The 13,232-nt window shown below is 39.0% G+C and overlaps 1 protein-coding gene across 4 annotated transcripts in view; it reads right to left on the bottom strand.

The window, feature by feature from the left end:
• The window catches only part of LIMA1 (LIM domain and actin binding 1), an 86,170-nt gene extending 78,134 nt beyond the window's left edge, over positions 1-8,036 (bottom strand). For 2 of the 4 annotated variants that reach the window (XM_082352389.1, XM_082352387.1), the window contains exon 1: positions 7,902-8,036. The gene's annotated coding sequence lies outside the window, so the exon portion shown is untranslated. Of the gene's footprint in view, positions 1-5,233; positions 5,268-7,901 lie in introns of those variants that run through there. The other 2 variants (XM_082352388.1, XM_082352390.1) reach the window with 2 other exon arrangements.
• Positions 8,037-13,232: the final 5,196 nt, after the last annotated feature.

A 13,232-nucleotide genomic window follows, 5' to 3' on the forward strand; every position in this document is an offset into this window, starting at 1 on the left:
GTTCCCCTTAAGTATGTAAAAGAATCTCTTCAGGTACTTGTTAAAACTGCAGATTCCCATGCCCCATCCCTCCAGATACATTGATTTGTAAGTCTAGGTGGGACCTAAGAATCTCCTTTATAAACCAACACCCCAGGTGATTCTGAAACAGATAATCAGGAAACCATACTTTGAAAATCAGTGTTCTATTTTTTTATGACAAGTCTGGACTGAAAGGGAAAAACTGAAGCCAACTCTAAGGATTGCTCAAGGACTCTAACAAAAAAGGAGGAGCTGGGGACTTCCCTGGTGGTGCAGTGGTTAAGAATCCGCCTGCCAATGCAGGGGACACGGGTTCGATCCCTGGTCTGGGAAGATCCCACATGCCACGGAGCAAGTAGGCCCATGCGCCACAACTACTGAGCCTGCGCTCTAGAGCCCATGAGCCACAACTACTGAAGCTCGTGTGCCTAGAGCCCGTGCTCTGCAACAAGAGAAGCCACCGCAATGAGAAGCCCGCGCACCACAACGAAGAGTAGACCCCGCTTGCTGCAACTAGAGAAAGCCCGCGCACAGCAAGGAAAACCCAACACAGCCAGAAATAAAATAAATAAATTTAAAAAAAAAAAGAAAAGGGGGAGCTGAATTAGAAGAGTGATAAAAGAGCCATTATCACTGTTGGGATAGTATCAACCAAAGCTGGTGATTAAATGTGGGAGGAGAGAAGGACGGAAGTGTTCAACACAACTTCTAGCCTTGTCCTTAGGGAAATTAGGTGGACGCAGGTGCCTGGTGCAGAGGGACCGTCCACATGGTCTACCAGGTGTTGGAAATATGAATCTGGGCTCAGAAGATATGCAAAGGCACTAAACATACTGGTTAGGTACTCCAAAGTAAATTCAAGACAAATTAAAGAATATAAAAAGTAAAACCATAAAATTTAGAAGGAAATTGAAGTGAATACTTAACCCATCTCTGGATGGCAAAAGACTTCTGAACATAAAAGCAACAAAGAAATGCCAGAGAAAAAGATCTATAGATAAGAAATAATATACCACGTACAAAATTAAAATAACTAAACATTTGACCATAGAACAAAGAATTAATATTCTTAAAACGAAGAGCTTATATGGGAATTCCCTGGCGGTCCAGTGGTTAGGACTCAGTGCTTTCACTGCCAGGGCTGGGTTCAATCCCTGGTTGCGGAACTAAGAATTAAAGACAAACAAACAAAAAACCGAAGAGCTTATACAAATCACAAAGAAAAAAACACTAAGAATAGTTTCTGTATGGAATAGTGGAAGTTATTAAATAACTTGGCTTGGTAGCTTAAACATCTTGTCATAAAGAGACTTGCTTTATATGCACTAGAGATGATCGGGCTTTGTGGCATAGATCAGCAGGGCTCATTCGATGTACTTTACCAGGTAATCAAGTGTCAATCTACGGGAGTGCCTAAAAATACCGATTGTTGTAACTTCTATTGTCTTGAGGGTACAAATACATTAAATTGCCCCCAAGCTCCACTAAGCCTTGATACCCCAAGGGAAACTGCCTTTATTGCATCCAGTCTTTCCTTGGATCTATGTATTTAAAATGTGTGCAGGGTTAGGGATGGGACAGAAAACAATTTCACAATGTCTAGTGAGCAGTGGTTCATAAGTCATCCTTTCGATACACAGGTTGTATGGACTTTGGGATCAATAGCCCAACCCTCTCATTTTACAGATGAGGCTCAGAGAAGATGAATGACTTGCCCAAGATCACCTAAGTGGTTGGTTCCCAACACTAAGTTAGGAGTCCTGACTCTTAAGCCAGCACCCTTTCCATTTTGCAGTGCTGCTCCAGCCATCACAAGCTCTGGATTCTCAAAATAATGGACGTGTAAAACACCATAATGTCAACTTCTACACACTTTCCACTTTAATCACTCTACTCATTCAGTTTGGCATAATAAAAACCTGTACTTCCTCCCCCAAAGCCCCAAATAAATGGAAGAACTCCAAACAAACAAATAAAAAACATAATTAAAATATTAAGACATTTAAAAATGGGAACAGATTAACCAAAAGACAATTCACAGAAATGGAAATGAAGGTATGAAAAAATGTTCACTCTCACTAGTAATTAGAGAGATACAAATTAAATCACTTTTGCTTATCAAATTAGTAAAGATAAAAAAATAAGATTCAGTGTTAACGAAGGATGCACTTAGAGGCCCTCACAGTCACTATAGGTGAGAATATTAATCTAGTCATTATGAAAACACAATTTGACAGCAGTATTTTTTAATTTTCATGCCCTTTGACCCAGTAATTAAACTTCTAGGAATCTAACCTAAGGAAATAATGAGTGATTCGTACAAAGATTTATGCATAAATTTGTTCTCAGTTTTTCACTTATTAATAATGGTGTAAAAATCAAAACACCCAAGTACACAGTTAAATTTTGCAACATCAATACAATAGGGTGTTAAACATCCATTAAAATTGTTTCCAAATAATTTTGATGCCATGGAAAATCATGGCATAATGTAAAGTGGAAAAGCAGATACAAAACTCTATCTACTAGGGGCTTCCCTAGTGGCGCAGTGGTTGAGAATCTGCCTGCTAATGCGGGGGACACGGGTTTGAGCCCTGGTCTGGGAAGATCCCACATGCCACGGAGCAACTAGGCCCGTGAGTCACAACTACTGAGCCTGCGCGTCTGGAGCCTGTGCTCCGCAACAAGAGAGGCCACGATAGTGAGAGGCCCGCGCACCGCGATGAAGAGTGGCCCCCGCTTGCCGCAACTAGAGAAAGCCCTCACAGAAACGAAGACCCAACACAGCCAAAAATAAATAAATAATTAAAAAAAAAAAACTCTATCTACTGTAATAAAATGAACCCAATTACCTGTGTGTTTATGTGAGTGTGTTTGTGTGTATCAAAGGAAAAAAAAAAAAGACTGAAAGGAAATACACCAAATAGTACTTCTCTCCAGAACAGATTATGGACTATTTTGTCTCCTTCATAATTTATTTTTTTCCCAGGTTTTCTGTAACTAGCATATATAATTCTTATTTTCAAAATATGTATGGATGTTTGTATATGTGAAAATAAAACAAGAATTATATATATAATATGAAAAGAGGTTTTAAAGATGATTAATTTGTAAATCACTCACATTCAGGTGAAGTTGAAGTAAATCACTCACATTCAGTTGAAGTCATGGAAATAGATCAGATTGCTCGGGGAGAGAGTATAAGGAGAACAGGATGCTGGACAGGACCATGGCAAACACACACATTTAAGGGGCAAAAAGACTGAATTAGTGAAGGAGCATGGAAGGAAATGGTTAGATGGAGAACCAGGTAGAGTCACATCAGGAAAGCCACATGAAAGTGGACAGAAAAGTTGTCCACTTGGTCAAATGTTGTCAAGTGATGAGGAGGACAGTGACAGGGCCATTAGAGGGAAATCACTGGGTACTACGCATGGACAGATCAGTTTCCTCTAGTGCTGGTGATGGAAACCAAATCTGAGCAAATATTACCTGTTCAATAAAATTGACTGTGAGGAAAAGAAGTCCTGTGCTTAAATTATTTGCTTAAGCTTCAGTTTATGGTGGAAAACGGTTGTGGAAATCTAAAACCAAGTAAAAGCATATCGGGATGACTAATCTATGGGTAATGAAACAAAAATTGGCAATACTTTGGTGCACAAGAAAAAGCATATTTGAGGAATTGTAAAGTTTCCATTTAGTGAGCTCCATTATAGGATAAATAAGGGAAAAAACAGCTCCACACTCGTTACCAGAAGTCCAAAAAGCTGTTATCTTTTTTCCCCTAAACATGCAAGTTCTTAGTTTCAGAGCAGTATTAAAGAAATTCTTTAAAAATAAAAATAATGTAAAATTTCATAGTATCATGTTAACATTTTTTTTTTTTTGCCTTTTTTTTTTTTTTTTTTCTGGCCATGCCGCACGGCTTGTGGGATCTTAGTTCCCCGAACAGGGATTGAACCTGGGCCCTCCCTCGGCAGTGAGAGTGTGGAGCCAAGGAATTCCCCATGTTAACGTCTTATGACTGGACATGTGAAGTTTCTAGAAACATTTTCAAATATAAAGAAATCATCTGACATGCTAAATAATGGATTTCTTGTTGGGTCAAACCTCGTCCTGTTTATGAGAAGAGGTCTGCATTAGCACAATAACTTGACTGAGTCTCAAGGACTTTCCCTCCAGCCACAGAATAAACAAATCAGTATGGCCCTACCAAGAGTACCATTTACCATAGAATCTCAATTCCACAACCATTAAGTAGAAACTACTCAACTTACAACCACTCATTTGTTACTAAAGAACCTTGAAGAGTCTGTGTTAAGTAATTTAACATCACCTGGAGATTACTGTACACAATCCAAAATAAAGTACTTTAACTTCCTATCAAAAAACATACAGTGAAAGACCATACCAACCTTAAAAAAAAAAGTCTTTTCTTATGGAAATTCCTGACTTAGGAACCAAGGCACACTTTTTCCTATCTGCAGAAAGAGTACAATTCCAATCTCAGTGAAAGTCACCTATTTATGAGTGTATGGAATTTAGAATGCCTGAAAACTAGTGTTGCTGTCAACATAAATAATGACAAATTCTCCCAATTTGTGGTTAGGTGGCCTTTTATGGCAAAGATGTTTAATGATCTCCCACACTCTCAACATTCTTTTGTGTCTGTGTTGTATATATGTCTTTGATGAACCTTTCTGATACAGAAGCTCTAAATGTTGAAATATACCAGAGGAGGTACTTCCCTGGTGGCGCAGTGGTTAAGAATCCACCTGCCAATGCAGGGGACACGGGTTCGAGCGCTAGTCCGGGGAGATCCCACATGCCGCAGAGCAATTAAGCCCGTGAGCCACAACTACTGAACCTGCGCTCTAGAGCCTCAAGCCACAACTACTGAAGCCCGCGCGCCTAGAGCCTGTGCTCCACAACAAGAGAAGCCACCGCAACGAGAAGCCCACGCACCGCAATGAAGAGTAGACCCTGCTCGCCACAACTAGAGAAAGCCCGTGTGCAGCAACAAAGACCCAACGCAGCCAAAAAAAATAAAATAAGTAAATAAATTTATTAAAAAAAAAAAAAAGAAAGAAAAATACCAGAGGAAATCCAGATATTTGAAACCTTAAGAGGAACAATAATTAAAATTTGTACTTGAAAACATAAGTAAACAACAAAATCATCGTAGATACACAAAATACATGCAAATACATACTGTCTTTCCAAAAATTCCTGGTGGGACCACTTTCCTAGAGTGTGAACAGAGAGAAACAATGTCAAAGGAGGTAAGAAATGTGTTCATCAAGTACCATGGCTCATTGCCAAATGAAACAACCATCATCTGTACTATTAACTCAAAATCTCTATTTCATTTTATTTTTTTTAACATCTTTGTTGGAGTATAATTGCTTTACAATGTTGTGTTAGTTTCTGCTGTATAACAAAGTGAATCAGCTATACATATACATATATCCCCATATCTGCTCCTTCTTGTGCCTCCCTCCCACCCTCCCCATCCCACCCCTCTAGGTGGTCACAAAGTACCGAGCTGATCTCCCTGTGCTATGCAGCTGCTTCCCACTAGCTAGCTATTTTACATTTGGTAATGTATATATGTCCATGCCACTCTCTCACTTCGTCCCAGCTTACCCTTCCCCCTCCCCGCGTCCTCAAGTCCATTCTCTACGTCTGTGTCATTATTCCTGTCCTGCCCCTAGGTTCATCAGAACCATTTTTTTAAAAAATCTCTATTTTAAAAATGAAAAACATAATCATATAGAAGGGACTGTGGCATGTTCATCCTCTATATACTAGAACAGTGGCACACTGTAGGCAGTTATTAAATGCCTGCAGTTTATGAAGAACACTGCAGACTACCACAGACTTCAGATCATTAAAACTCTGCAAAGAATCTTCAAACATTTCTGACCCTTTTCTCCTCCACCCTGTCCCCTGCCCCAAAAAACAAGAAAAGAAAAGAAAGAGAAAGAAAGAAAAAGACATTTTGAGGGCACCTTAGCAAGAAAAAGTATCCTCTGTCATCAAGATGTGCTGTTAATAGAATTGTTTTCACTGCTGAAGCTTTCTTTTCTTAGAATTATTAGGTGGTTAAAATTTGGCCCACCTTTAACCAGACTCTGGAACAAAACTTGAATGTACCAAGCTAAACAAAGTTACATAATAGACCAAGTTTTACAAAATGGCACTGCTTTGCTAATGTTGCCAATACACTATTCTCTTCCCAGAGGCTCTAGAGTTCAGGGACTACATGATAACAACACTTCTAGGCCCAATTCAGAACTGTGAAAATAGCTCCACCAACTATTTACTGAACTACATAGAATTAATGACAAGTCCTAATCCCATTATCAAAAGGCCATAATGTTGACAGAACATAAGGTAAGGAATATGACTGACACAAATACATGGACTGAAGAGAATCACTCACTATTGCTCAAAGGTTTTTCTTATTGTTGTTGTTTATTTCGTTTTGTGTTCAAGGAAAAGCAGAAGAGGGAATTTTTTTTAAACTGTATTCTCTGTGCTCCTCCAGCACTCTGGGTTGATCTCTAGTATAGCACTGGCCTCACTAATACTCTAAGTTGTATCTATTGTCCTGCCTAACCCATTTGATTTTAAGCTATTTTAGAGTAAGAACATTTAGAACTTTGAATCCACAGGGCTGACAATACAAGAGGCACTCAATAAATGTTTTGTCCAAAAAAATGAAATGAGTTCTTAAAGTGATTACCTAGTATCATGTTATCTGTTGTTCTATCAATGCAAAACAAAGAAATACATATGCACACACTCGTTTTTGAAGGTCTACCTAAAACATGATCATCCTTCATCCAGGCTATAACTCCACAGGAGCTTACGAAATGCTCATTGAGGGTCATCTTCTTTTGTGCCTACATCAGACCTCAGAAGAAAGTGTTATTTCATGGTTTCTAAAATACTTATTTGTGAATAGTATTAACAACTATGCAAATGAAAAGTATTCTATTTAAGCACTTAAATCAAGAGCAAAAGAAAGAACACCTAATGCAAAAGAAGACCTCTCCCCTTTTAAAGGGTCACTGTCTTAAAGGCCGATAACTCCCTAAGTATCTTGGACTAACTTGAAAAGTCAAGTCAATAGAACCATCTGGATTAGGCAGACTCTTGAAAGCTGGAATTAGGTGAAAGATAATAGTATTTCAAATATCTCTCACCAGGATTTTAAGCACCAGTAAGGAGGTAAGGAAGGGTGCCAGATGGTTAGCTCCTAGCACCTACAGCTTCAGGCTTAGTAGGTGTAGCCAGGGGTGTACAGTTACCTTATATTAACACCCACGTATTGACAGGTGCCAGCGATATGTACACGATAGCGATTCTGGGGTGACACATCCAGCTGTAAGGACTGCTATATTATCAACATATCTCAAAAGGCTGAATGGAAGGGGAGAAAAATCGAAGAGGGAGAGAATGGCTAAAAATGGAGAATGGAAAAGAGCAGTTGAATTATCAGAATATTTCCCTGGGAGACTATTTTGAATTTTGATGAACTGCCGTCTTCCTTCACCACAACAAAAAAGTATATACTGTTATATATAGTTAGAAAGGAGTGTTCCTGTTGGAAGAGGAGGGGGTCCTATCAGTTCCCGCCCTCAGGCAGCAAAGGCTCCGCTCTACATAATTACTCCAACCGCAGCGCAGTAGCCAGAAGTGAGGAAAGAGCAAAGGATCAGCAGCTCCTCCACTCCCTTTCTCGAGGGGGAGGGGTTCACGCTCCTTGTGTTCCCCCCACCCCCAAAAGTCGCGGGAGAAAGAGGGTGTGGAGGGAATTCGAGGTCTCCGCGCACCCTCCGGCTGTGGAGGATGTGGAGAAAGAAGGCCCTTACCTGGCTAACAGCGGTCTTTTCTCTGCGCTGCTACCAGCCCTGCTACGGGTCCCTGGCGCTTTGCCTCGCGCACCTGTCGCGACCCAGCTGCAACACCTACAGCTCCTTGCGGCCCCGCCCCGGTCCGGCTCAGAGCCCCGCCCCAGACCCCGCCCACCGGCGCGGGGGCGCGCACGTCAGACCATCTCCCGCGCGGCCTCGGGGTGAGCGTGCGTGCCGCCGGCTGCGTGCTCCTCCTCACGGCTGCTCGCGTTGCTCAGCGGTGCGGCGTCGGCGTAGTGAGGGGAGTGGCTGCTTTTTCTAGGAGTCGTGTCTCACTCTTTGTTCTCTGAGGGGGTCCACGCAATTGCACGACCGAGAGCTCTGTGCTTCTGTAGTTTGGCTTTAACCCGCTGACTCAGAGCTTCCACAGTTTGACTCAAGAGCGACTAGGAGGTTTGTCCTAGGTTCAAGTGTAGGCCAGTCACCAACCAGGTTCCTGGTGCTTTGGGGGTAAGTTCTGTGCGCAGGGAGGGTGTTCTAGAGGAGGCCGTGGGGTGTAGTGGAAAGAGCTATAAATTCATCCTGGCTCCACCGCTTGAAGTTCAAGTCGCCTCACCTCACTAGGGCAGAGTTTCTTCATGTAAATGCAGGGGTTGGACAAGGGCAGATCTCCAAGTTCTCCAGCAGCTCTAGCTGTTACCATTCCTTCATTTAGAGCTGTGCTCTAAAGGTTTAGAGTACTTCAGGAGGCCTAGCACTTGGCCATCCTGCCCGCACATTTTGCCCCAGGTACGTGTGGCTGCATGAGGGCCCTTCGACAATGTCCTTTCCTTTTCCTTTTCCTTTGCCCCACGTGTAGTAAGGTTTCAAACCACAAGTTTTCTTAAGCTTTTCAGAATTCATGTAGGTCGATAAGCACTATGCGGGGCTCGTGGTAGTAAACACCTGTATTCACACTTCCTAAAGCAGTTAACAAAGACTTCTAATAAATTTCCAACGGCAGATGATGGATAGACCAATCAGTTGTTTTCTTATTCCTTCAGATACCCAGCCCAGACTGATTCTGAATAGGTATCAAGCGTCAAGACTCATATTCCCGTGCTGCCTGACAGTTTTGTTAGAGACTCCTGGCGAATATATAGGATGGTACTCCAGAAAATGCATTCTATTACCTGTGGAGTTCCCCTAGTATATATCACTCCCCATTTTTTTTTTTTTTTTTTTTTAAACAAGCCGATAAAGGCCCTTATTCTCTGCTAAGAAGATTAAGAAGCCGAACCGGGGTCAGAAATTTGGACCTAGATTTGAATCTTGATTCAGCCACTTGTCAGGCAAATTGCTCCTTGCTGTCCTGGCCTCTTGAAAATAGAGCTAGTAGTACACCACAGTTGGCTTTTACCAGTTTGCAAGGCTGATTGCTATTTTTGGGGGGGATTTTATGAGCTAGTTGTTAAGCATAACCACTATTAAAATCAAATTATATAAATTAACAAATATGTTAAAAACAAGTAATAAATACTCAAAACGTCACTTTTTTGAACTTCATTTTACTAATTACTCTTAAGGTTGTCTATGGTATCTGTAGGATGGAAATACTATATTATGTTGTATGTGTTTCTGCTCAACTCTGTTCGTGTTTGTATGTTTGTCACATATGTAGCATGAAATTGGCTGCAATAGGAGTATTTACACCATGGAAATTGGCAAATGCTACAAATCAGGGCTTGGTTTATTGCTTTGTTGATTTTCTAGACCAAGTGTTTGCAATTTTTTCTGTAAACAGCTGATTAGTGAATATTTAAGGCCTTCCAGTACATATGGTCTTTGTCACAGCTGCTCAACTCTTACATTAAAAGTGGGCATGGCTATGTTCTAATAAAGCTGTATTTATAAAAACAGGGCAATAGGCTAGTGGAGAAAATATTAATAATGCAGAAGTAAACAGTGTATCACATCTGTGGCCTTGACGTTGTGAGTAGCACAAAAGGTTAAGAAAAGTATTGTTCCAGTATTCAAAAACTGTTATCCAATTCAGTAAAGAAGTTCCTTATGTCGTTGACATATGAATGAAGCTCCAACAGTGAAGTTCACTGTTTTGCTTTTTTCTTACTAAATTAAACAAAAATATCAGTCAGCATCCATGTCCAAACTACACTTCTTTGGCAGTGATGTGAGCATTTTTTTTGCTGAATGAAATCATAATCAAGAATTTTTTCTTTTTAGGATTAATCGTTATACTATTACAGTTGGGTCTTACTGTAGAACATAATCAAGAATTTATTCATAGTCTGATTTTGTGAGATATTGTTGGAAAAAGAATTAAAACTGATAGTAGATATTCAAGAAATAGCAAGTCACACTGAAGGTATAGGTATACACTGAAAAGCACAGTTAGTATTTTAGTTTAAAATTCATGCTAAAGACTCCATTAAAACACAAAGTCTGTTGTGTTTCTATACAGTAGCAATGAACTATCAGAATGAGAAATGAAGAAAACAGTCCCATTTACAACTGCATCAAAAAGAATAAAATACTTAGGAATAAATTTAATCAGGAAGGTGAAAAACCTATATATTGAAAACTATAAGACATTAATGAAAGAAATGGAAGAAGACACAGATAAATGGAAAGATATTCCATGCTCATGGATTGGAAGAATCAATATTGTTAAAATGTCCATACAACCCAAAGCAATCTACAGATTCAGTGCAATTCTTATCAAAATCCCCATGGCATTTTTCAAAGGAATAGATATAATCCAAAATTTGAATGGAATCAAACAAAACAAAACAAAACAAAAAACAAACAAAAAACCTGAATAGCCAAAGCAATCTTGAGAAAGAAGAACAAAGCTGGAGGCATCACGCTCCCTGACTTTATATTATAAAGCTATTGTAATTAAAACAGTATGGAATTGGCCTAAAAACAGGCGCATAGATCAGTGGAACAGAATAGAAAGCCCAGAAATAAACCCATGCATATATGGTCAATTAACATATGACAAAGTTACCAAGAATATGTAATGGGGAAAGGATAGTCTCTTCAATAAATGGTGTTAGGGAAGCTGTCTTACACCATAAACAAAAATTACCTTAAAGGGATTAAAGACTGGAATGTAAAACCTGAAACCATAAAACTCCTAGAAGGAAAAATACAGCAGTAAGCTCCTTGACATAGGTCTGGTGATGATTTTTTGAATCTGACACCAAAAGCAGAAATAAATAAGTGGGACTATATCATCCTAAAAAGCTTCTGCACAGCAAAGGAGACCATCAACAAAATGAAAAGGCAACCTACTGAATGGGAGATAATACATATCTGATAAGGAGGTAATATCCAAAGTCTATAAAGATACAATTCATACAACTCAATAGCAAAGAAAAAATCCAATTAAAAAATGGTAGAAGATTTGAATAGACATTTTTCAATAGAAGACATACAGAAGGTAAACAGGTACATGAAAAGATGTTCAACAGCGTTAATCATCAGGGAAGTGCAAATCAAAACCACAATGAGATATCAAAAGCTCACACCTGTCAGAATGTCTGTTATCAAAAAGACAAGAAATAACAAGTGTTGGTGAGGATATGGAGAAAAGGGAACCCTTGTACACTGCTGGTGGGAATGTAAATTGGTGCAGCCACTGTGGAAAACAGTATTAAGATTCCTCAAAAAATTAAAAATAGACTTACTGTATATTACAGCAATTCTACTTTGGAGTATTTATTTAAAGAAAATGAAAACACTCAAAAAGACATATGCACCCCCATGTTTACTGCAGTATTATTTACAAAAACCAAGATACGGAAACAGCCTAGGTGTCTATCAATGGATGGATGAATAAAGAAAATGTGGTATATATACAATGGAATATTACGCACCCATGAGAAAGAATGACATCTTGCCATTTGTGAAAAGATGGATTGAACTTGAGGGCATTATGCTAAGTGAAATAATACAGAAAAAGACAAATACTGTATGATCTCTCTTACATGTGGATCTTTAAGAAAAAAAAAACGAAAAAACAAGTTCATAGATATAGAGAGCAGATTAATGGTTGCCAGAGGCGGGAATGGGGGACAAATGGGTGAAGAGGGTCAAAAGGTTAAAAAAAAAAATTGATGTAAAACAGGCATATATATGCATATTTATATATACACATATTTTTATATATACTAATGTATATGACATAGGTATATAATATATATAAAGGGCTTCCCTGGTGGCGCAGTGGTTGAGAATCTGCCTGCCAATGCAGCAGACACGGGTTTGAGCCCTGGTCCGGGAAGATCCCACATGCCACGGAGCAAACGGGCCCATGAGCCACAATTACTGAGCCTGCGCGTCTGGAGCCTGTGCTCCGCAACGAGAGGTCGCGTTAGTGAGAGGCCCGCGCACCACGATGAAGAGTGGCCCACACTTGCCACAACTAGAGAAAGCCCTCGCACAGAAACGAAGATCCAACACAGCCATAAATAAATAAATAAAAAACCCCACAGATGCATACATATTATTTCTAAAATAATGGAAACAGAATATCACTTTCTAAATCTTTTAGATGAAACCAAATATTAACATATTCTTAGAAGTTTGCATTAAAAAAACTAACACCAAAAGCTAAGAATACCATCTGTGACTTATTTTTACCCAGCTCTACATTTATAAGCAGGGTACAAAATATTGGTTTAGCTAATTACAATGTAGTAAAAACAAATTTAATTAAAAAATAAAATTTATGCTATTTCTAAAATCATATTAAAATTATTTAAAAAAATTTTGTTAACCCCCAAGTACTATTGTGAATTTTACTAACTTAAAATTATTTTTCAGATTCAGATCCCTAAAATGCCAAAGTAACATAGTGACTTATTAAGTTTTTTAAATCTGATGAAGTTTAAAACAGACACAGAAAATGATAGGAGTGAAAATTGTGGGATACCTAAGCTAATGGAAAAAAATTTCAAAGTTGTTGAACAACTAATCATTGAAGAAACACCATCATGGTTAGCAAAGGAAGTAGATAACCTTGTGCTTCCAGATTGTTGGAATGAAAAGACAAGTGTTTATGTTTTCAGAGCAGTACAAATTGCTTGAAATAAAAGAATATAAACTAGTATGTAAGGATTGTTTGATATTTCAGCGTTAGGGAGGGAGAGCAGAAAAGCATGTTCATATGTCCATGGAGGGCATATGGAGTAACCCCAAATGGTACTAATAAAACTACTAGGCACACTTTTCTGAAAAAAAAAAAAAAAATTAGGGAATATGATTTTCGTAAAGACTGTACTAAAATTCGAGATTTGTTAAAAGAATCAACTAATGACTCAATTTCCAATTTATTGTATAAAC

Source organism: Balaenoptera borealis, assembly GCF_965194805.1.
Source record: "Balaenoptera borealis genome assembly, chromosome: 13".
NCBI classification, from domain to species: domain Eukaryota; kingdom Metazoa; phylum Chordata; class Mammalia; order Artiodactyla; family Balaenopteridae; genus Balaenoptera; species Balaenoptera borealis.